The 25,983-nt window shown below is 45.5% G+C and overlaps 1 pseudogene; it reads left to right on the top strand.

The window, feature by feature from the left end:
• Positions 1-25,605, top strand: part of LOC136612155 (zinc finger protein 850-like) — a 460,849-nt pseudogene extending 435,244 nt beyond the window's left edge.
• Positions 25,606-25,983: the final 378 nt, after the last annotated feature.

Genomic DNA, 25,983 nt, shown 5'->3' with positions numbered 1-25,983 from the left:
GGTCCAGGCCCCTCTTGTACTCTATTAGTGATTTCCCCATCACCACGTCCTCAGGCAGAGAGTCCCATAGTTTCACTGCTCTTACAGTAAAGAATCCCCTTCTGTGTTGGGTAGAAACCTTCTTTCCTCTAAACGTAGAGGGCGTCCCCTTTTTACCATCCTGGGTATGATAGATGATGGGAGAGATCTCTGTAACTCTATTTATTAGAAAAATGAAAAACATAACAAAACAAGCCTTTTGGACTAAGCCAAGAAAACAACAGAAATGTCCAAGACAACATAAACAGGTTTGCTTCAAACTGTATCCATCGGACCTCCAGTATGCGCCCACTTCAGACTTCCTTGTAAGCCAGATCTTTTCTGGTTAGAGACCTTTTGTTCGGACTCCAGGTGTTCCTCAGGTATTTACCATCCGTCCGGAAACAGAATAGAAAAGGATGCAATTACTAACGAGGTCATACCCCACCAAGACCGATGCTGCACAAAGATGTGTTACAGAAATTGTAGCAGAAGCCGCACCGACCCATCTCTCTTACAACGTGAATATATACAGTACATCATTATTCATTTGTGATAATTATACTCTCCATAATACAGTTTACCATACGCACTATATATACACACACGCGGTTTTTTTTTTGTTTGTTTGTTTTTGTTTCCCCCCCCCCTCTTCTTTTCTCCCCCATGTGGCCTAAATATAAACCTAAAAACAAAACCATAACTCAAAAAGAAAACATAACCCAAATACCCGCCTACAGAAATAATGGACAGAAATATAAATTTTTATATATATATTTTTTTTAATAATATACATATATTTATACACATAAATTTTTTTTTTATTTTTTATTTACTTATATATGTTTTTGTTTTTTTTTTATTATACTTTCTTCTTAGTTTATACTAATATGACACCTTATACCCTACATACCACACACCTTATACCATTAAGAAGCTCAAGTTCAGTGCTTACAAGCCCTCTTTTCTTCCTCTATTTACTAAAACAAAAAGCTATCAAGTGAATAGAATAAAATTAGCCCATCACCGGGAAAGGAGACCCCAGGCTAGGGCACTCCAAAAGAAAGACCCCTCCATAGGCGAGAGGCCCTGAGTGCACCCAACCTGTTGAACTCCAAAGAACGCACCTTCACCAGGTCACCGAGGATGTCCCTACACACCACATCCACAGGGAGGATTTTTTGACGCGTCGAAACTAAACACCGCGCGTGCCACGTGTAGTACCTAACCACTAGACTAACTAGATATAATGTGCACCTGTTCTGTCCACCCAGATCTCTGAATGCCCCATAGGCCCACTCAGGATAGGAGAGGACAGCCAGCCTAGGCCAACCGATGGAAGCCCCTACCCTTCTGTAGACCTCTGTATTAAAGGGACACTGAAGTAAGAAATGCTCCATAGTTTCCACTACAGAGCCACACTCCTCCCGGGGACAGTCCCTCTCCTCCACCTTTCTGTACTTCAAGTTATCCCTCACATACAACTTACCATGGAAGGAGCGCCAGGCCAAATCCCAAAACTTCAATGGGACCCTTACTGAATTTAACAAAACTAACCCTACCTCTAGGTCCTGACCTGGGCAGTCCCTGAGGGCCAGTGGATTTTGGAAGCGGGTGACCAAAACCCTATTGTCAAGGAACCTCCTTGACAGAGTCCTAATCTCCTCAGCTCCCAAGCCCCAGCGACGGATAACCTTCAGAACCGGCGCAACGTAAGCCGGGAGATGTCCATGGGTTGAACGAAAATCTTTCACACGCCCTCCTGTCTCCCATTCCTGGAAGAAAGGCTGAAACCATGCCTTAGAGGAGACTACCCACAAAGGAGCCCTTCCTGTATTCCAGAAGTTTGCTATATTGGTTTTAAGAAAGGTATTCACTAGGAATACCACGGGGTTGACCATACACAACCCCCCTAGTCTCCTTGTGCGGTATGTGACCTCTCGCTTTACTAGGTTTAGTCAGTTCCCCCACAACAGCTGGAAGAACAGACTATAGACCCGTGTCCAGAGAGGCTCCGGCAAAATACATTCACTGCCCAAATAGATTAACAACGGGAGCAGGAAAGTCTTGATAAGGCTAACCCTTTCTCTCAGGGACAAAGACCATCCCTTCCACTGGTCCACTTTCTGACTGGCATCTTTCAGTTTACCGTCCCAATTTCTCCCTGGGTAATCACCCTGGCCAAATTGGATGCCTAAAACTTTTGCAAATTCTTGAGGCTCCGGGAGAGTGTCCGGGAGACTGAAATCAGGATCTCCTACCCCCAGCCAGAGACTTCCACACTTGTCCCAATTGACTCGGGATCCAGAAGCCTCCGAATACCTAACCACCTCCGACATCACCCATCCAGCCTCCTCCTTGGACGAGACAAAGACAGTGACATCGACAGCATAGGCCACCGCCCTAAGTGCAGACTCCGGCCCCTCCAGGCCCATCCCGACCCCCGCCAATGGTCCGCCACTCAACCGCCTTAAAAAGGGGTCAATTGCGAACACATATAGCAATGGGCTCAAAGGACAACCCTGGCGGACACCGGACCCCACCCCAAAGGGGCGCCCGACCCAACCGTTCACCAGTGGGAAACTCTCAGCCCCTGCATACAAAACTTTAAGCCAATCAATAAACCCTATTGGTAAACCGTATCTCAGAAGGACTGACCAGAGGTACTCATGGTCAACCCTATCAAAGGCCTTGGCCTGATCCAAGGACAGCAAGAACCCTTTCCAATTACCGGCCCTACCCTGTTCCACAGCCTCCCGGACACCCAGTACAGCACTGAAAGTACTTCGGCCAGGAACAGAGCAGTGCTGCTCCCCCGAAAGTAGTTTGGGTGCAAAATGCACCAGCCTGTTAAAAATGATCTTTGCAAGAACCTTCCGGTCCGTATTGAGAAGTGCTATGGGATGCCAATTCTCAATCCGGGTTGGATCTTTACCCTTTGACAAAATGATCAGGGCCGACCTCCTCATTGACTCTGGCAAAATGCCCGAGGATAGACATTCATTAAATATCTCGGTCAACAGGGGAGCCAACAGCTCCTTAAAGGTCTTATAAAATTCGGATGTTAAGCCATCCGGACCTGGCGTTTTCTTGAGCGCAAGCCCATCAAAGGCCAGTCTCACTTCCTCTTCCCTGATCGGTTCCGTCAAAACGTCAAGCGACGACGCCACCCCTTGCTCAGGGATGGTATCAGCCAGGAAAGCCGACATCTTGACTCGATCTAGATCCTTCCTTGCCAAAAGGTGTGAGTAGAAAGATCTGACGACCTCCAGGATCCCTGAACTGGACCTTTTCAGAGATCCTGTACTATCAACCAGACCCGTTACCAACCTACTATTCACTGACAACTTACAGTTTCTGTAGGGGTCGGGCGAGCGGAATTTCCCGAAATCCCTCTCAAAAACTAAAGATGTGTGCCTATCATACTGACATCCCTTCAGCAAGGCTTTCACCCTGGAGGCTTCCTCACGGCTGTCCCCAGTCGAGACAATTTGCTCGAGTTTCCTCCTCAAAGCTTGATATAAACGGTACTGGGTCAAACTTCTGAGGTTTGAGAGCTCACGGAAATATTTTGCAACCCGTTTCTTGAAGATCTCCCACCACTCTGACTTACTGTTACAAAGGCCCATCAGTGGAAGCTGGCTCTGCAGAAAATCCTCAAAGGACTGTCTTATTTCCTCCTCCAGGAGTGCCGAATTTAACTTCCATAAACCTCTTCCCATCCGAGGGGTTTCTGAAACATTCAGAGAAAACATAATTAAACAGTGATCGGAGAATTCCACCTCCACCACCAGAATTGGTGAGGAGACAGCCTCCTCCATTAAATAAAACCTATCTATTCTAGATCTACAACTACCTCGATAAAAAGTGAACCCTGTGTCGCCTGTGGTGTGCCGAACGTGGACATCCACCAGGCGAGCCTCACTCACTATATTATTCAAAGCGACGCTGTCGTAAGCCAACTTGTCTCTGGCACCTCCCCTATCACAGAGCCTCGCGACATTATTGAAGTCTCCGCCAAAGATCACCAGTCGACTCGTAAAAAGAAAGGGCTTGATCCTTATGAAGAGGTCGTTTCTCTCGTTCTTGCTCTGAGGACCATAAATATTTATGAGCCGAAGCTCTTGACCTCTCATAAGGATGTCCAAGACCAAGCACCTCCCCATTTCCACCTCGATTACCCGTCTGCATTCAACCGCTGCGGTTTTAAAAAGAACCGCCACCCCGCTATATGGTTCGGCCGCAAGAGACCAATAGGAGGGCCCATGAGTCCACTCCCTCTTTGCTTTATGGATACTGGCCAGGTCTGTTAGCCTGGTCTCTTGCAAAAATAAAATATCAGCTTCATTCCGGCTGAAAAAATCAAAGGCCATAAAGCGAGCCATATCAGACTTAATGCTAGCGACATTAATGGTCGCCAACGTCAACGGGGTGAGTGCCGCCATCAAGGGTGATCGAGTTGGACAGCTCTCTTCTTTACATTACCCGATTCCCCACCAGAATCCCTACCACCCCTTTTTAAACACTCCGACATATCCATTTCTACAATATTTATATTTTTTACATGATTGTTTATTTCTTTTTGTGAACCCCCCTCCAGATTCGGAGAGGAGCCCTCACCTTTGTCCCGTGGCACTGAGTCTCCCCTAACCCCCGGAGGAACTTGTGGCCCCCCAGGAGGGAGGGGAGCGACGTCCCCCACCGGCACTACTCTATTCCTTGGCTCCCCCTCCTCCTCCTCCTCCTCTAATGAGGAGGATTCAGGGTCGCCTCCTTCCAGAGTCTGAAAGCGGTTTGTTAAGATGACCAGAGGGGAGCCGGTTTGGCCCTCCTTTAGCATCTGACCTGGAGGGGGAGAAGATTTCTTTTTCCCCTTCTTTTTATTCTGTTTACCCTTCTTACGTTTTTCCTTTTGCCATTCCCTACTCTCCTCATCCAAACTGTCTTCTGGATGGGAACTTGATAGGGAACTGGACCTTTCGTCCTCCTCTCTCGCCAGTCTCCTGACCTCTTCCTTCAAATCGCTGCCCCTTATGTTCTCAGAGGTGGTCACTGGCCCTTGGGAAACAGGGACCAGGGTCATCCTACTGGATTCCCCCCCTTCCCCTGCCTCCTTTCGGGACATCTGCTGTCTGGTCTTACTCACTCTTCCACCTTTTTCCATCACCGGACCTCCAGACCCCCTACTTCCACCCTCCCCCTCTCCAGCTGAGGCCCCGCTGCCCCGGGGTACCCCAGTCGGATCAGGAGCAACATCAGCACGGGCACGCTGAGGACAGCGACTGAAGGGGTGTCCTAGGACACCACACAGGTTGCAGCGAATGTCTGTACACGAGGCGGCATGGTGACCCTCTCCCCCACACAATGTACACATCACTTTGGTACATGCCGCACTGTGATAGACATGATGATTATTTTGTATAAAATGTCTATCGGTTTATATAACCCAAATGTATTTTGCTGTTGTAATGACTCTAAGCTCTGAGGAGTTTAAAGGACACACACACAATCTAATCATAGTATTTGCTCTAAGTACATAGAATTACACAACCAGCCTCTAAGAGTTAAAGGTCATAGGATTATATATATATATATATACCTGCATTCAATACTGAGTGTCTTCCTAGCCCTCTCCACCCCTCCCATCCTGAAGCTAGGTAAACAATGATTCATCACTACACGGAGCTGACTTCAGCTAGGACAAAAGTCCATATTACATCAGCACTTGGAAGGGGGTGGGCAGAGAGGTGGGGGATTCTATATGATCCGACAAATGAGAATCTTATATGTTACTGATGTAATCTGTTGCACGCCCATTGAAGGGCGGTTGTCATGTGTTATAATAAAAGGCTTGAGCCTCTACACATTGTAGAGACTCTCCCGGTTTTAGACCAGCATTTGTGTCTGATTCTGGTCGACGAAGTGTGCACACGATATAATTCGGAAGCGACAAAATACCCCAAAGCCTGCTGGAGAAATCATAATCCAGAACAGTGGAGTCCCTGGGTGAGCGAGTGGATCTGTGAGGTCACAGCCTGGAACGTACAGAGATCGGCAGATGGCACGCAGAACTCAGGGGCCCGAAAATCTACAGAACACGGTAAGATTGCTTTATGTAAATCTACCGATGTGAGCTGGGTTCTGACTGCTTTTCTGCCTGTTCCTGATCCAGACTGGACCTTCACTGAAAGACAGGTAATAACTCTAGTTCTGTCCACTCGGAAAATCACCATGTTACCTGTCTAGGGGTATTTTGTATGCTGTTGTGTCTGAGACGGTTAAAAATTGTTTATGCAAGACCAAGAGATAAATTCTGTGAGGGTTAATGTGTCGGGAGGGCGGACTCGGCTGTTTACGTCTGAGGGAACACGCCAGTGACACTTTCTCCTAGGTAAAACTAGTGTGAGGTTAGGAAGATTTATGATACGTATACTTACCTTTATGATTGAGCGTGTTATGTTCTCATATGTGGAAAGGTATATACGGGTGAATATAGCCGTGCTTTGTGACGGCTGAAGCTTCCAGAAAACTCTTGGTCATTGAAAATAATCGTCAGTCTCTGCGTATAGCTAAATGTCCTGTCTAGATCGTGTACAAGGAGTGCTCTTGGGGATTACTAGTATACGGTGGGCTGTTATAAAGGTAGATGAGATATATACCTTGAGCCGTTGTGGGTATTCTCCAGTAATCCCGTCTGTTTGGTACTATAGAAAGAATGTGCAGTGTTTATTGTTGGGGGGAGGGCTGCTGATAAGAGTGAACTGAAAGCTTTTTCCAATTAACCCTTTCTGTTTACTTTGTCGTTCCCTGTGTTTTGTAGAATTAATGTGCATTGTAATCTGAGTGGGAAAGAGAGGTTATATTGGAAGGATTTGAAGAAAGCAGATTTTACAAGAGAAACACTACTGTGTCTTCGAATAGAATGAATAGAAACTTTGAATAGAATAGAGTTGAGCAAAGTGAGCAAGGACAAAGGTCATAGAGCTTGTGATCTGGTTGCTGAAGGGAAGGCAGCAGAGTTTACTGAACATGTAGAAATGTTATACAAAGTGAAGGATCAGGAAAAGTTGCAGAATGAAATGTTAGGTCATGGACAGGTAAGATAGGTTGTAGAAAGTTTTCAGAAGATGAGTAGGAAGCCCAGCAGAAAGAAAGGTGTTTTTAGATTGCTAGGAGGAGGTATAATGTAGTTAAGAGATTGAAGAGGGGAAAGCATGTAGTGGGGTATGTGTATTGCTAATGAACAATGTAATGCCTTTGTGTTCACTACAGCCCCTCCCTGTAATGGCGGCCGCGCTTGCAATGTTTACAGTCCAACATAGTGTGACTCTGCAGAAAATGTAGTGAGGCCTGCCCCCACCCTGAAGTTACTCCCCCCCCCATGTGCTCACTTTCAGGGTGTGTGATGTTACTTCCGGTCCCTCCCCATCCGGGACAGGACCTGGCCCCGCCCCTTTCTCCTCCAGCGGCCATCTTGCCTCACCTGGGAGTGCTGCTGCCCCTGGCCCCGCCCGTTCCTCCGGCAGCCATTTTGCCTCACCTGGGAGATCTGTAGCCCCGCCCCTTTCTGCCTCTGGCGGCCATTTTGCTGCATTTGGGAGGCCTATATTCCCCAATGCCACTGTATCCAGTGCTAACATCATGATTGTCTGAAGTAAGGTTTTGTTTGACCGGCCTTTGTTACGCTCCAAGATGTGGCCACTTTGGATGTGTGATAAGTTCAGGGAAACAAACCTTTGTGAAGATGCAGCTTGGGACATAGTAGATGACTAAGCTGGTTTATAGTGCATGGAAGATTGGAGTTGATGCATGGGGGGCAGAGACCAGGAATACATGACAGGGGACGCTCTCTCATGTTCCCAGGGGCTCTGTTTTCCACTGCCCGCTTCTCCAATGGATGCTCAGACAGATGATGTTACGGAAGGCTCCTACAGATGGAATAATTTCCCTATAGTCACCCAGCAAACTTTTTCATGCAATTTGGTGAAGTAATTTTACTTTTTATGTGAAGAAAGAGGGACTGAATTGCCCAGAGTAGGATGTTAATTCATCCGTATTCTTTAGTTTTTCTTTAAGTCTTTTGTATATTCTAGTGTCAGTCTACACTGAAGCTATAATTATATTCCGACAGGAGAGTAAAAGCTAAACGCTGGCCATACCCTGAAATACTATTACACTGGTTGACGTAAAATTTGAATTGTGTGGCGCCCCCTTGTGTTAAAAAATGCTAACTGCGACCTGAAAGGGGAAAAAAAAAAATTTTTTTTAAGGAGATTTTCGCTCAGACTTCGCTGCATACAATGTCACCTTGACCTACAAAGTGCTTGTTTTTGTGCCTCTTGGTTTACTAGTTTGAACGCAATGACTCTTTTTCCATTGAGTATTGCGGTTCAAACGGGGGGAGGCATAGGTGATCTGGGTCATAGATGATCTAGGTGTTGTAGATCAGCTATTGGGTTTGAAAAAAATAAATAAATAAATGATTTTGTGCTACAAGATTCCGAGCCATGTGAAATAGAACATCAGCACGATTATTTAGTACTAATTCGGTAAGAAACTGCAGGTATGCAAACAGTTATCAGAACCTCTGTTGATAATGCATATGTTGAGCTTTTTGCAGATGGTACCAGGGTGAGGATTGATGACTCCACATCGGATATGCAGTGGTCACACAACAAGATGTCCTAGAAGCAGAAGCTCTGCCTCCGCATGTCACAGTACAAGAAGCGGAATTGAAGGCCCTCACTGAGGCGTGTAGAGTGGCGAGAGGTAAGACGGCAACCCTTTACACTGACTCCTGGTATGCATTTGGCATAGCTCATGATTACGGCCCAATATGGAAGGCCAGACAGTTTTTACCTTAGCAGGACAACCAATTGAGAATGGTGCAGCGGTACAGAGTCGCATGGAGGCCCTGCTTCTACCTGACAAAGTTGAGAGTTCGCACCGATTCCTACACTGGAGAGGCGAGAGACGACACCCTCGCTGACAGCATAGCAAAGGCAGCGGCCCTCAAGCCGTGGAAGAAAGAAGAAAAGATACTGACAGCATGAGTCAGTGGTAAAAAACTTTGGACATTGACAAAAATTTGGACTTTGATATGCTAAAGACTTTTACAGTTACCAGCCAGCAAGGAAGGAAAGAATAAATGGACTAATATGGGAGCAGCAGAAACAGGACAGCGTGTGGTGAACGGTCAACAGCACTTGCCCACCACAGTTCCTGTATCCCATGATGGCCCAGCTGATGGACGCAAAGACCCACCTAGTAAAGCAGCACTGACGACGACGCTTGAAAGAGGTTGGGCGACTTCTGGGTTCTCTGTAGCTGCTGCATCATTTGTCCGGTTTAGCATGATCTATGCCATAGGTGAGTCAGGGCAGAAGTAAATTTGCCACATCACACTTGCCGGGACCACTCTACCCATTTCAGGGATTGCAAATTGACTACGTTCAGCTCCCACTTGTTGGGAAGTATGAATACGTGCTTGTTGTTGTTGATGTCTTTGCAGGTTGGAGGCTGACCCTGTTACCAAGGCAAACAAGTAGGTAACCGCAAAGAAGCTCATGAACGAGGTAAACTGTGAATATGGGGTACCAGAGGTGATTCAGAGTCAGACAGAGGTATAAACTTCGCAGGTGAATGTAACATGTCATGTCTGCTCTGGGTGTATCCCAGGCCTTTTACATACTGTACCACCTTTAGAGTAGTGGCAAGGTGGAGAGACGTAGTGGCACGCTAAAAGTAAGATACTTAAAAATGACGCCACTTTGGAAGGACTGTCATCCAATAGCCTTATACAGTGTTAGATATGAACCCAGGGGGGATTATACATTATCTCCCTACGAGATTGTTTGGGCTAGCCCCAAGGCTAGGTCTTTACTATCCTCAGTGGTTACAATTACAATCTGATGTGTTGACTAAGTATGTGATTTTTCCCTTGTTAAGCACTAACCAAAGCCTATGCACAGGTGTTCTCTTCCAGACTCAGAGGCAGACACTGGGACACATATCTTGCAGCCTGGGGATTGGGTGTGCGTCAAGAAGTTCCCCAGGAAGCACCCTCCTGAGCCCCGATTTGATGGCCCCTACCAGGTGCTTCTGACTACTGCCACAGCTGTGAAACTAGCCGAAAGACTTACATGGATCCATGCTTCATACTGTAAGAAAGCTTCAGATCCGGGAGACCAGTCTTAGTTGTGCCAAAGACATTACTCTGGTTAAGGCTAGTGAGAGAGGAGGGTGGCAACTGGAATCCTTAGTCGGAAGAATATAAGGGTACGGTTACCTTCTAGTATAACTCGTCCAATGCTCAAGTAGCCGCATATTCCTTCGACTATTGTACTGTGGTCCCGTGTCTAGGCGCAAGATCCCACCGCAGGCCAGATTTAGCTCAGTCCAGCTGGTTATATGACTTATATACCCGGGGAATACAATATGTTTGCGCCACTGATAACGTCTGGGGAGAAGACTGCCGTTATTGGGGATAAGTGGGATGGAACGCAGGAACAGACTAGTCCTATAAAGGCGAAGTGCCTTAAATAAGAAAGATAAGAGCGGGAAATCCCTAATTAGTCGTATAACCCTCCTTGAGAATAATAAGGACAGCAGGTATTGGAAGGCTGAACTTAGTATGTTGCTTGGTTTTAATGCGGTTTTTACATTAACCATGGGAGATCCAAGCCCGGGGGACGGGGAGACTTATAGTCTGGGCACATACCGGTACGGGAGGACAGATCCCTTAGGGAAGTTTAAAATAAGGGATATGGTAGATGCAGCCGAATGGAAGCCTTCACTTAGTCCCGTGCCCATAATTAACCCCCTCCGCCGTAAGATAAAGACCTTGACGAACATGATGATCATAGCCGACCCTACCTTTTGTGGACACCTTGACAGTAGCGACTGGCTACTCTGACCAGAATCTCTGGTTGGAGTTGATGAGGTACAATGCTAACAGGAGCAACAAGTCTAACTGTTGCGTGTGCGGTAGTGCCCGACTACACTCGGGGATGGTCCCCCTAAATCTCCCTGTAGATGCTGAAGAGTGGTTTATTAGTCTCTTCACGAACATTTCCGCTAATTACACTGTCCGTGAGAAATGGAAGAAGGAATACTCTATAACTACTTAAGTGTTTTGCACCGGAGAGAGTGTTACTGACTACCCTGGAAACTACACCTGCCAGGCAATTAGGCAGGGTAGAGGGAGATTTTTGGGGAACTCACCAATATTTCCCTTGTTTAAAAAAGATGAAGAGCCAGTTCCAATAATGCCAACCACATACGCTACCAAAGAAAAGGAGAAATGTACTAGTACTGTGCCTGCCCCGATCTCCTAAGATGGATTGTCAGTGGAATTCCCATTTGCCAAGGGATAGTGCAGAAGACCTTAGGTTCCGGCGAGGGCACACCCTGTGGGGTGTTAACTTGTACAGATAGAGGGTATGGATGCCCGGAAATGAGCCCAGGGAATCCATGGCCTCCCTCTGAGGTGAGGTAGGGATCCCCCCCCTCCTAGGAGTAGGGACTTACGGGCAGTGGGAAAACCCTGACGCAAGGGTGAGGCGACCTGGACGTGTTCACCATTAGGACTATCTCCAGGAGGGACATTGGTGTGGGTGAAGATTAGGGAGTCCCACGCCGTGCGTACCTGTGCACGCTACTAGTATTGTAACATTATACTAGAGCGAGAAGAGAGACCCCTGGTGGTAGTTTTGATCTACACGTGTACATTGACGTCATAGGATAGCCAAGGGGGGTACCTGACAAGTTTTAAAAATTAGAGACCAAGTTAAAACTAGAATCGAGTCCATTTTCCTGGTCATTATGGTAAATAAACGTTGATTGGATTAATTATGTTTATTATAGTTAGCAGTGGTTTATAAATTATACTAGAGACGCCTTATAGGGACTAGTCGACCAATAGGACCTACCTCGACTATGACTTTTCAAAATAGAATGACCTTAGATATGACTTTAGCTAAAAAGGGGAGTGTCTGTAAAGATGATAGGGGAGACTTGTTGTACCTACATCCTAGACGACACGTGACCCGCGGGTAAAGGCGCACTTGCCATTAAGAAGTTGACCGCACTGACTAAAAAGAGCTAACTTTTGGGACCAGCACTCGCCATGGATGAGCGGGTGGTAAAGGATCCTGGCACAGACGGGCGTCGCTGTTGTATGTGAACTGATGGTTACCTTTTCTGTTCTAGTCTGCTGTGTTATCCCCTGTGTCAGAGAGACCTGTGAAACTGATGCTGGAAAAGCCGCTCCCACCATGAGTTTGCTGGATGCATCCCCAGAAGGAGTGGACAAGTCCTACACCCCCTTGAAGACTCTAAAACGAACCTTCAACGCGCTCCAGTTATAGGCTCATGCGCAGAAAACTGTGAAAATTAGATAGAGAATTAGAGGATAGACATTTTAAGGGGGGATTGTGATAGACATGATGATTATTTTGTATAAAATGTCTATCGGTTTATATAACCCAAATGTATTTTGCTGTTGTAATGACTCTAAGCTCTGAGGAGTTTAAAGGACACACACACAATCTAATCATAGTATTTGCTCTAAGTACATAGAATTACACAACCAGCCTCTAAGAGTTAAAGGTCATAGGATTATATATATATATATATACCTGCATTCAATACTGAGTGTCTTCCTAGCCCTCTCCACCCCTCCCATCCTGAAGCTAGGTAAACAATGATTCATCACTACACGGAGCTGACTTCAGCTAGGACAAAAGTCCATATTACATCAGCACTTGGAAGGGGGTGGGCAGAGAGGTGGGGGATTCTATATGATCCGACAAATGAGAATCTTATATGTTACTGATGTAATCTGTTGCACGCCCATTGAAGGGCGGTTGTCATGTGTTATAATAAAAGGCTTGAGCCTCTACACATTGTAGAGACTCTCCCGGTTTTAGACCAGCATTTGTGTCTGATTCTGGTCGACGAAGTGTGCACACGATATAATTCGGAAGCAACAAAATACCCCAAAGCCTGCTGGAGAAATCATAATCCAGAACAGCACTGAAATGTGTGGGGTCACCGCACTTGTGACAGACCTTCGGCTGCCCCTGGTAAAAGGCCAGGATCCTATCTCTTCCCAAGAAAGCAGAGGAGGGAATGTGGGTAACAGAGTTTCCGGACCGCCTCAATTTCACCAGGAAAGTCCAGGCTCCAGACCAGATGCCGTACTCGTCACGGTTCTTTGTGGGGTTGCCCTGTACCTCCCCGTAACGAGATATCCAGGTCATGATGTCAATGAACGACAGTTTCTCATTATGGGTTAAAACGGTCACTGACTTCACCGTGTCCTGGTGGGAAACGGGAATCACCTCGAAATCCCGCCAGTCGGGCCTAGTCTGAACCAGCTCATAATTCGACCAGAAAAGTTCAAGACCTTCTGACCGAACAAAGTCAAACTCCGAGGTGCCAAAAGGATGGATCAGGGCAAAGATGTCATATGCCCTGAAGCCCATATTCAGCAGGAGCTCAACCACCTTCCCCCGTTTTGGGCATGTATCTCTGCTACCTATATGCCGAAGACGGACTACATTCCTTCTGGCCCCCGATGGCCCGCTTGTTGGGAGCGACCAATTCCCTCTATTCTCTCGGAAGGCCCCAAGTCCATGCCGCTGGATCCAGAACTCGAGGTTAACCTGCTCACCCTCTATATTGGCCGTCTTTTCTCCCCGCCTCAGGGCCTCCAAGAGACGCCGCTGTAAATTTCCCTGTCCAGCCCCACGGGAAAAAGGCCTCTCTGCCCCCCCGGTAACCGCTCCAGCATAACTTTTGGGGCCAGGCACCACCGGGAGGGGAGATGGGTCAGACACAGCCCCCACCGCACCCCCCACTACGGCAACATCAGCCCTGGCCTGTTCCTGGGCACCAGTCCTAATATCTGTAGATAATGCAGCATCTCCACCAAAACCATCTGAAGACGCAGCACCACTAACCATAGCAATAGATGGGTGGGCAATCCTCCCCACAGCATCCCTTTCTGGACAAACAGCCCTCCCATCCCTAGACTCCGGCTGTTGTACGTCGGCAGAGGAGGTGACCAGGTTTTGAGCCTCTCCCCACAATCTAGGACGAACTACACCCTGCATGGACCCCGCGGTCACCCTTATAATGGCCAGGCTAGTCTGCATAGCCGGACACCCTCCTGACTTTTCTAATTCAGAAGAAACACTCTTTATATCACTCACGGTTTCCCATCCCACTGCACCTGCCACTACCATCCCAGACATCCTCTCCTCCTCTCCTGTGACTCCGGATCCACTACCATCCTCAGTGCTCCTACCAGCATTCCTACTACCACCCCCCTCCTCTGCAACCACAGTAGATATGCTACACCCACCCTTATGTAGCCCCTTCCCCTGGACCTCCTTCGCACTTTCACGTCCCACCACCTGCATCCCTGTTGACACTAGTACCCCTGAAACAGGAGAAGCCTTTTTCACTCCAACTGCTATTTGACCTCCATGACCAGATGTCACCGATTTTGCCACTGTAACGTCACTAGGCTCCGCCCCCTTCCTAGATGCCGGCACCGCCTGCCGATGCCCTGGTGTCCCGTGCTGCCGGAGCAGCTGCGATCCCGTGCCCAGACTCTGACACCGCCGCTGATGTCTGCCTGCTCCGGGCATCAGGATTCACCTCTGACAAGGTGATAGCCTGCACCCCCTCCCCGGATGCCTGCGTGCTCCGGAGGGCGGGGTCTATCTCGGAAGACGGCACGCCACCCGCGAGCGTGCAGTCCATGGGAGTATCAACACCCACCGCAGGTGCCTGACTTACAACGGATGCCATACCTTTCCCTCCCTGCTCAACATCCAACACCATTACTGGTACTGGGGTCAGCTGAGCAGGGGGGTCTTTCCCATCCTCCCCCTGGGTGCCGCTGGGAAAGATTCTCTCCCTCTGATCCATTCCCGGGACCACCGCAGAAGCCGAGTCTGTTTGACCAGAGGGGCTAGGAAATGATACAAAACGGGTGCATACGACCTGTAATTGCTTCTTCTTCTTGTTCTTCTTCTGCTTGCCTTTTCCTGATCTTTCTTTGCACTCCTCAGGTAGGTCGTCCCCAAAAGAAAGATTAGACATATTAGTGGGGGATTCCATTCTTTTAATTTCTGCCATTAAATAACCACCTTCTCCCTCCCTTTCCTCCTCATCTGAGGAGTAAGAAGCACTCAGCCTTGGGCTGGGCTGCCTTGGGGGGATGGGCTGGGAAATCTCCACAGGTGATAGATCTGGAGACGCCCTGCAGGACATCACACCTGGAGATGCCATTACACCTGCCTCATCCTCCTCACTGTCAGACACCGAGGTTACTGCTAACTCCTTCCCAGAGAGGTTCCTCATGCTGTCGAATCTCTCTTGGTTGCTCAGTCTTTCTTTAAATCCACCAGCATTCTGTAAAATATACTCTTTTCTAGTAGAATAAAGCTTAATGGCCTCTCTCACCTTTCCCATCTCTTCTGATATTGTAACACGGTCCTTTCTCCTTGTAGCAGTCTCTGCCCGAGCCTTCAAAGATTTCAGCTCCACCTGCAGCTTTTTAAGCTTCTGACCGCATGCCTCAAATTCATTTGTACATAAATGAATTCTAGTACTATACTTGTTGGTGGTCTCCCCGGGACGGCGCTCACCCCACCCCTTGTACTGGATAAGGGAATCGCCACCATCCCGTCCTTGGGAAGACTCACCTTTCTCTCCAGGTTGGCCTGCACTCTCCATGGAGTCTTGCTGCATCAGCCTCTGGGATCTTCTTAGTCGCTCTCCTCCTGAGACCAGTAACACACCGTCATTCCCCGCTGGTCTCACCCGGGGAATGGTGGAGGATGTGCTAGGTTGCACACTCATGGAGGCCCCCTCACCTCTCCAGGGAGAGGGAAAGGGCTCCAGACACATCTGCTCAGTAGCTCAGCTCTGCTCAGACTGCAAGGCTCCACCTACTCCCAACCTACTCCAGCCCCCTTGTTACAGTCCTGGGTATAAACAGATCATGGGAGAGATCTCTGTATTGTCCCCGGATATATTATACATAGTTATTAGAGCGCCCCCTTGTTACAGTCCTGGGTATAAATAGATGATGGGAGAGATCTCTGTATTGTCCCCTGATATATTTATACATAGTTATTAGGTCGTATCTCAGCCGTCTTTTTTCGAAACTATGAAACACCAATTTTGATAACCCCCTTGGGTATTGTAGTCCGCCCATTCCATTTATTACTTTAGTTGCCTGCCTTTGTACCCGCTCAAGCTCTGATATGTCCTTCTTGAGTACCGGTGCCCAAAACTGTCCACAATATTCCATGTGTGGTCTGACCAGTGACTTGTAAAGAGGAAGAACAATGTCCTCATCATGTGCCCCTAGACCTCTTCTGATGCACCCCATGATCCTATCTGCCTTGGCAGCAGCTGCCTGATTCTAGTTGCCCCAGTGAAGTTTACAGTTAACTAAAGTCCTTCTCCATGTTGTCTCCCAGTAGTTTCCCATTTAGTGTGTAATGGGGGCATGTATTTTCTCTGTCCATGTATAGAACCGCACATTTATCAGTGTTACACCTCCTCTGCCACTTTTCTGCTGAAACCCAAACTTATCCAGATCCATTTTCACCTGCATTTTGTCCTCTCTTATCTTAATTACTTTACATAGTTTTGTATTGTTTTTACCTTCATGTACTTCCACTCATATAGACCCCACATACTCATCTACCTTCCATATATCTTCACATAGTGAGGATTTTTAACAGGATTTTACATAAAGACAAACCCCTCCCCATTTCTCATATGTACAATCCCTTCTGAACAGACTGTAAACCTGTAAGTTCACCGCCCAGTCACAGCTTTCATCTAACTAGGTCTCAGTTATTCCCACTATGTCATAGTTTTTCCAGTTTGTCAACTTTATTGGTCAAATTTCTAGCATTAGTCACCATTTAGTTTAGAGAGTTTTGGTTATTTTTTTCATTGTACCCCTATTAACTATTCTGCTAGTTCTAACTGTACTAACCCCTCGCATCACTCCGCCCTTATCTTCATTACTTAGTCCCAGGTCACTGTCTACACTGTCTTCCTCCCCTATCTCTCTGGTTGCCCCCCTGTCCCTAGTTTAAACACTCCTCTAACCATCTAGCCATCTTCTCCCCCAGCTCTGCTACCCCCTGCCCTTTCAGATGCAGCCCACCCCTACATAGGTGACAGCAAAGTCTGCCCAGTTTTCCAGAAAACTTACATAACTCCTCCTTCCTACACCAACTCTGGAGCCACTTGTTTACCTCCCCAATCTCCCGCTGCCTTTCTCGTGTGGAACGTGGTACAGGTAGTATTTCAGAAATTAGTACTTTGGAGGTCCTTGCCCTAAACTTACAAAATTCGCTGAAATCCTTTTTAAGCACCTTCCACCTACCTCTAACTCTGTCATTGGTGCCAATGTGTACCATGGGTCTTCACTAGCTCCTCCCAGTAATTTGTCAACCCAATTCTAGCACCAGGAAGACAACATACTGTTTGATGATCCTGGTTTTTATAACCGATCGCTATGTTTATCCCCCTAATAATTGAGTCTCCCACCACTAGGACCTGTCAAGCCTACCCTGCACTCCTATTACCCTTCTTACTGGAGCAGACATCCCCTCATGTTTAGAAGCCATTTGTGCTGCAATTGTCCTAATCCTGTAATTGTATTCACCTCATCTGCTTACTTTGCAAACTTGTTGGGGTGTGCCAGTTCAGGACTAGCCCCCTGCATCTTCCCTCGATCCCTACCTCTGTCACCCAGTTAGTTGCCTGATCATCCTGCATGTTACCATCCACCACCACATCTACCCCATCAAGTGCAGCTCAGTAAGCATCTAGCTCCGTTCCATGTTGTCAATGAATCTCAGAGTTGCAAGCTGTGCATTGAGATCCAGGATCTGAGCTTCCAAATGTGCAACTCGTTCACATCTCGTCCGGCAGTATGCACCCTTGTACAGCTGTTCAAGGGCTGATGTACACCTGATGGCATTGTCAATCATGAAGCACATTCTAAAGGTGGATTGTACAGATAGATTAGATAAAAGAAATATATGCAAAACTTAAAATATATAAGCAGTAAATAAATACAAGCGACTCTTCCAAAGTCCCTGAATCCAAACTCGCTAATCCCAAGTCACACACTTAAGAAACAGCACACTTAGAATGCAGCACGCACACTCGCTTCATATAGCTCTTAAGGCCGTTTTACACGGGATGAGTGTCGGGCCAATGATGCCCGACACTCATCCCCATATATACTTGCTCCTGTGCTGTTACAAATAGGGGCTTAGATAAATAGAACATGTATATACAGGACATTTCAAAAGTTTTTCTAAATTCTTATGGAATTAAATATGTAAAAAATTCAGCATTGAATTAACTGTATCATATATATATAAAATAATTTATCTAACTATATTTATAAGCTGGAGTCGGAGCCAGTACATTTCTACTAACCCTCGTTCCACAAAAATGGGGCTTAGAATCCACAACCCTGGATGCAGGTTTCATGTCTGAAACCATTCTGGCTCCCTGCGCTGCCTGAGATTACAGAATCAGCTGCCCTGGCTGTTGTATGCGGTCTCTGTAACTCTCTAAGGCCGCCTGCACACGGGCGGAAATCCCGCGGCAGGATTTCCCGCTGGATTTCCGCCGCTCAAAGACTGCATAGGAGTGCATTACAATACGCACTCCTATGCAGACGGCCACGGTTTGGCCGAGCGAAATCTCGCGCGGCAAACAAACCGCGGCATGTCCTATTTCTGTGCGGGGCTCTGCGAGCCCCGCACAGAAACGTCACTCACCCGGCCGCCGGCTCCGATCTGCGCATGCGCCGGCTGCCCGGCAGCCGGCACATGAAAGAGCCGGGGCCGCCGGGCGCGGGTGAGTACGCGCTCGTCTCTGCAGGCGCTCGGGTCGGGTCCTGCGGCGAGAATTCTCGCCGCTGGATCCGACCCGCTTGTCTGCAGGCGGCCTAAGGGGTGAAATGGAGTGGCATAAACTGTGTAGCACAACAAGCTGCCGGCAGTACCAGCACCCTTCAGTTTATCCACTTCTCTCATATTCTCATCCAAAGCAGTCCTTATCCTGAATGACCCACCAAGGATGGACAAAAAAAGAAACAATGTCACCATAAGAATATTAAACTTCACCTTGGAGATCATCTACCTGCTGACCGGAGAGGTAAGCTTTTCTATATTTCTATCATCTTTATTTTTTCTCCTTAGGGAGAGCACCTGGGGTGACGCAGGCCTCTCACTAGCAAAGCAGAATCCTTCTGCACACTGTTGAAGGGCAAATACCCTGAAACAGCTGTCTGTACATAGAGTCTGCCTTTGCTTTTAATTCCCAGTCATTGCTACAAGGCTTGTGTAAAGAGTCTAACTTTTACTTGAAGGAATGCTGCCTTTCAATAGGTGGCGCTGTGGAAGTTTTATTCCATCTCCCTTATTTGCATATTATCTTTATTGTATTATGTAGCAAGTCAGACTAAGGGAAGAGGAAATACAATATAGGAAGTAATAGGATACAATCCAGTGTCCCTTTATTAGTCTATGTTCACATCTGCATTTGGGGTTTCCATTTTGAATCCCCTGCCAAACTTATCCATCTTATGACGGAAGCTAACAGCCTCCAACGGACCTCATTGACAATAATGGTGTCCGCTTGATCTCCATTCAGCTGTCCAACATTTTGCCAGCCAAAAAAGTTGTTCATGCAGGACTTTATCTTCCAGCATTTTGTGCCGGATCTATAATGGAACCCCTGAACTTAGGTTCCTAATGCAGAAGTAAACCTAGCCCTACAGCTTCCAGACCTTCCAAGTCAAGGAGAACAAAATAACTGAACAGCAGATAATGTGAAGATCGGCCACCAATATGGTCAGTTCTGTATGGTGGGAACCAATGAGCTAATAGTAATGTTGTAGGAGCGATGAGAATGGGAAGTAGGCTCCTTGTAATGAGGAGGAAAGGGCAGACAGGAACTGGCAGAATCACGTGGACTGAGTTTGGTCTGGAACTTAGACTTTTGCCAGCAGAAACCTAGAAGACTGACAGCAGGAGAAGCACATGGTCCTCTAGTGTACCCCTACATTATTTCCTGTTTAGGTTTCGTTAGGATAGATTGGTTTATCCCAAGTGGGTTTATTATCACTTACTGTTGATTCCCCAACCGCATCTGCTGTTAGTTTCTTCCCAGCGTTTAATACTCCTTAAATAAAGTAATATTTTTCTCATGTCCCCCCCCCCCCAATTATATCAGATTTTGCCCCTTGTGTTCTTCCCTTTAATTTCTCCTTAATAAAACTGCCCATGAGCTGTATTTAAGGCTCTAACCCCTTAACGACCTTTGCTTTTTTGGGCTTAAGGACACAACAATTTTTGGGGTAGTTTCATATCCTCTTTTCAAAAAACATATTTTTTTAGTTTTCCATCAACATGGCCGAATGAGGGCTGTAGTTTTTTTATTTGTACCATCTTTTGGGTAAATGTAATGCATTGTATAACGTTTATGACATTTTTCTGAAAGGGAGGGAGAAAAAATGTGCTGATAACTTGAGAGAGGGGGCAGGCTGATGACGTGACAGAGGGAGTGTGCTCCCTCTGTGCACACTTTACATGCTGCGATAAATATTGATAGCGGCATGTAAGGGGTTAGCAGCAGGGATTAGTGAACTCACCTATCCCTGTTGTTGCAGCGGGAAGCCGGCCCCCGCTGCGGATGGCACAGGCTCAGCTTCTGAGCCCCTGTCATCTGTGTGATGTGAGTTCACATCTTGGTGTGCTAAGTACTAGCCGCCCAGCAGGTAAACCTACATCCTGTAGTGCTAAGGGATTAAAGGGCTTGTCCAAGTTTTTTATTTTTATTTTAAAAAGTAAGACAGCTGTCCACAGTTCAATTTTACAGTTTGCTCACTGCTCCCAACGGCACGCTTTCATCACTCTGCCAGCGCCTCATATGACCTGTGACATCACTGGGTCTTCTGAACCTTATGTAAAGTTTTTTTTTTTTTATCATGTCCTCCCTTTGCCTCCAGGTTACAGAAATTTAAGGGGTAATCTTATAGTATTCTTTTATTAACTATTCACAGAATAGCAAGTAAAAGTCAAATCGGTTAGAGTCTCTCCGCTAAGAACCCCACTGATCTTGAGAACGGGGGTCCTGAGTTCCCATCTCATCCTCTCTGCATCCATTGTAGTGAGGAGGGACTGCCAGATACAGACTAGTTCAAAGCACTGGGTTACCTCCAGCGGTCCTACTGAAATGAATGAAGCAGTAGTATGTAAGCTCGGCTGCCAGATGTCTCACTAGAGCGAGGAATACCAGGTTCAGTCCTCTACATGTCTCACTCCACAACAGGATTATACGATGGTGAAGAAGACAGCAGGTGACTGTAAGACTCCCAACAGCCATCTCCATTGGTCAGGAGGATGGAGCAGGAGCCAGAGCCCCATCACAGAGGCTCCTCCTCACTTACCGATACATGAGAAGAGGATCCTAGAACTCACCAGCAAGATCACTGAGCTGCTGACTGGAGAGGTGACCCTGCTGGGAATGCTGGGTAATTATACAGTAACAGCACTAGAGGTGTCTGGGTAATGACAGTATCCTTGTGTGCGTCAGGTTCCTATAAGGTGTCAGGACGTCACTGTCCATTTCTCCATGGAGGAGTGGGAGTATTTAGAAGGACACAAGGATCTGTACAAGGACGTCATGATGGAGAACCACCAGCCTCCGATATCACAGGGTAAGAAGATACAGATATACTATTGATTATTATTTTTTGCTGTGGGCATAGGCAGGCATTAGCAACTATGCTAAACCCTTAGAGCCGTCAAGTGCAGTGCATACACACATCCAAAATATGACATTTAATATAGGAGTTCTCCAATTTAGGCTCTTTTTCACATATATGACAAAAATGTGGCCATCTTTGTTTCTGAACCAGAGGGTCATTTTAATGGGACTCAGCCTGCAGTGCCAACCTGGGCCACTGAAATGTACGGCGCTGTCTACCTTCTGCTGAAAAACAGTAGAACAACCCCTTTACCAGGTATTCTGGTAGTTTTGGTTTCACACACAAGAATGCCAGGACGGCAGCCCATACCCTGATTACGGTACTGATCTGACGCAGTCAGAGGTAAAATAAACATTTACATTTAGTAACTCACTGTTGGTGTCATCTCTGTCTGATCATTGACCAAATCACCATAATAAATTCTCCTGGCCAGGGCTCCATGCTCCTGACATTTGATGAGATAGATCTATCAGGTATACTCGATTGTTTTGCATGGACTCACACAGACCGTTCCTCAGGGGCCGTCTCTTGCACTGCTCCTCAGGGTCCCCTCATTATCTTTAATACAGCAGCTGTCTCCTTCTTCAAAGATCCTTCTTCCCTCCTTCTCCTCTGCTCGGATGGGCTATACTATACAACTGTCTGTACAGGCGGTATGTCCACCTCAGTCCGATTTAAGAATTTATCAGTGGATGAATTCTTGCTGACTTTTTAAAAGTCTAATTTGATAACTTGGGATTTGTAACATTTTTTGTTCAAGTTTTTACCTATTTCTTACACCTAACAATACTTCTAAAAATGTAGGCATTATTTTAGGGACTAGTGGTACTTTATAGTTGGTTTAGGATGCTGCCCCTTTATGTATGTATGTATGTATGTGTATGTAATATATATATATATATGTGCAAAAGTAAGTGCACCCCTACGTAATGTAACTTATCGGTGTCTTACAAGTGTGAAATTTGGCGCGAACATTCCTTAGGTCCTAAATGAGGAGTGGGAGGGGTGGTACATTCTGCAGCAGGACATCAGTACATGCAGCCTGAGGAGAATCTAACGTTCCTCTGTGTGTATACATATTTTATTCCTCGGTTACTCTAAAGTAACCTTGACTTTATAAAATATTCCGTGCGAACAACACATAAACAGTTGTATCAAATCAACTCAGGCGAGGCTGGGTATATATATATTCCTTGAGGCGCAGAATTGGGATATTTTGGAACACACGAGAAACAGAGTGATACATTTTGGGGTGCATGTCTTCATTTACATGTGTGCTGTACAGAAACATTTTTACATATTTACAATGACACATCGGTAGAAAAATATAAAATTTTAATTTCTCAACCTAATTTGTAGCAATTTCTGCAAAAAATGGGACAAAAATACTCATGACACCCACCGTTCAATGGATACTTTAGAGTGTAGGGTAATTTCTGGGTGGGGGTTTTCATTCTACATTCTTGGCTTGTTGTGGGAAAACAAAAAGTATTTTAAATAATGTGAAATTTATAAGTTTCCTAAATTTCTCAAAAAAGTTTTCAAATATGCTAGCCTAATTAACAGACAGAAAATATATATTAATTAAAGTAGGCTGTTGACACTTTGATGAGATAGATCTGTCATACTGAGGTTGAAAATAGGAAAAAATAACTTTTTTTTACCTTTTCCTCTTTTTAAGATTTTTTTTTAAATATGCACAAATCGTATCGGTGTATTTTTACCACCTAAATAAAATACAGTATTTGATTTTTTTCTTTTTAAATGTCAGAATTACTTGCATGTGCAAAAACTTTAAATAGATATTCTTTGTTAAAGCGACACAAACCAGGTTTCCAAAATTTGGCTTGGTCATTAAGGTGCAAACAGATTTGGACATTGTGGGCTTAAAGATGTGCAGGGGCTGTGTGGGTTACCCAAAAAGTTGAAAAAAAAATTAATTTCAGATTATTAGGAAGCGTCTATTCCACATTTATCGTACCTGTACTCAGAGATCGCTCTATTAGGTCCCATTTTTAGAGCTTGCTAGAATGCTTTTTACCATTAAAAGAGCCAAAATTCTGTTTGGCTTGAGGTGCTGAATACTTTTATTATACATTGATAACTTCCCTCTGTCTATTGCATAGATTCATAGATGCTTTAAAAAACTGAGGCCTGTAGACTGTACAGACCTCATTAGCATGTCCGTGAATTCAGCCTGAGATGAGAACATTTTTATGTGAAGTGTGGTCTCACAGTGATTTTTGGAAAAATGGTAGTGCAGCTTTTCATGCAGTTTTTGAGCCAAACTCAGAAGTGGGTCCAGCAGGAAGGAGAAGGAGTATGTTGTAGCTTTAGATTCCGTATTCATTTTGAATCCTCGTCTGACTTTTTTTTTTTAACCAAACTGCATAAAAACCTGCGCTTTTTTTCCAAAAAATGTCCAAGCAAACCAAAATTAAATGGTTCAAAGCTGGACAACCCCTTTTTAACGTAGACTGTAGTCATGATCATGTGTTCAATAACAATATTAAGAATCATTATACAGAGATCAAACTTTAATCCCAACAGAAAATCCCAGTGAGAACTCTGATGGAAACTTCATGGCATCGCTAAATTGTAAAGTAGAAGAGGAAGACATTGTACAGCACTCTTCAGGAGAAAACCTCATTACCCTCCATGTAGATGCAGAACTTGATAGTACAGATCTATCACATGATCCCAATAAAAATTCTAATGAAAACTTCATGTCCTCGATAAATTGTAAAGTAGAAGATGAAGATATGTATCATTCTTCAGAAGAAGACATCATTAACCTTATTGTATATCCTAAACTTGAGAGTTCAGATCTCTTATGTGAAGCCCCTAATAACGAAGAAATTTCTCCCGAACAATCAGAGAATTCTACAATAAGTACAGATCAGAAAATGTTTAGTGAATGGGGAAAACAGGTTACAGACATCTCACATCTTTATATACACAGAAGAATTCACACAGGAGAGAAGCTGTACTCTTGTTCAGAATGTGGGAAATGTTTTGCATATAAAGCAAGTCTTCTTAGACATGACAGAACTCACACAGGGGAGATGCCATATTCATGTTCAGAATGTGGGAAGTGTTTTACAGTTAAATCGGATTATGTTTTACATGAGAGAGCTCACACAGGAGAGAAGCCGTTTTCATGTTCAGAATGTGGGAAATGTTTTGCAAATAAATCGCGTCTTGTTAGACATAACAAAATTCACACAGGAGAGAAGCCGCATGCATGTTCAGAATGTGGGAAATGTTTTACAGACAGGTCGACTCTTGTTAGACATACGAGATGTCACACAGGAGAGAAGCCGTTTCCATGTTCAGAATGTGGGAAATGTTTTACAGATAAATCTTATCTTGTTAGGCATGTGAGAATTCACACTGGAAGGAAGCCGTACACATGTTTAGAATGTGGGAAAGGTTTTGCAGATAAATCGCCCCTTGTTAAACATCAGAGAATTCACACAGGAGAGAAGACATTTTCATGTTCAGAATGTGGGAAGTGTTTCACTACTAATGCCAAACGTAGAGAGCATCAAAGACGTCACTCAGGAGAGAAGCCGTTCTCATGTTCAGAATGTGGGAAAAGTTTTACAGATAAATCAACTCTTGTTAAACATAACAGAATCCATACAGGATTTTCATGTTTGGAATGTGGGAAATGTTTTATGTTGAAATCAGATCTTGTTAAACATCAAAGATGCCACATAGAGGAGAAAGAAGCCTTTTTGATATTCTAGATTTGGAAAGTGTTTTAAGAAGTTACGTTTTGAAGACACACCAGAGCATTGTCATAGAGATAAAAAAAAAAAACATTCTTGTTTGGAATGTAGGAAATGTGAAGAAAGAATTTAGATTTTTCAGGGCATTCGCAGACATTGAACAGTCAGTAAGAGAGTTTATTTTGTATGTGGAGTTAGTCTGAATCCGTCACACATCCAAAATTCTAGGGATCAGAGATAAACTGTAACCGGCATCCATATAGAAAAGCACTGTGGAAGTAAAGATAAAAAAAGAAGAGTCACCTTTATGCTCAAAGGAGACAAAAATGGATCCAGAATCGGCAGATATAATAATCTTTTATTTCTGTAAATCAGAATGGTAGACATCAAGACAAG

The sequence above is a fragment of the Eleutherodactylus coqui genome, chromosome 1, assembly GCF_035609145.1.
Source record: "Eleutherodactylus coqui strain aEleCoq1 chromosome 1, aEleCoq1.hap1, whole genome shotgun sequence".
In the NCBI taxonomy this organism is placed as follows: Eukaryota; Metazoa; Chordata; class Amphibia; order Anura; family Eleutherodactylidae; genus Eleutherodactylus; species Eleutherodactylus coqui.
Note: the sequence above shows the minus strand (reverse complement) of the source record. Positions and strands in the feature narration are given on the sequence as shown.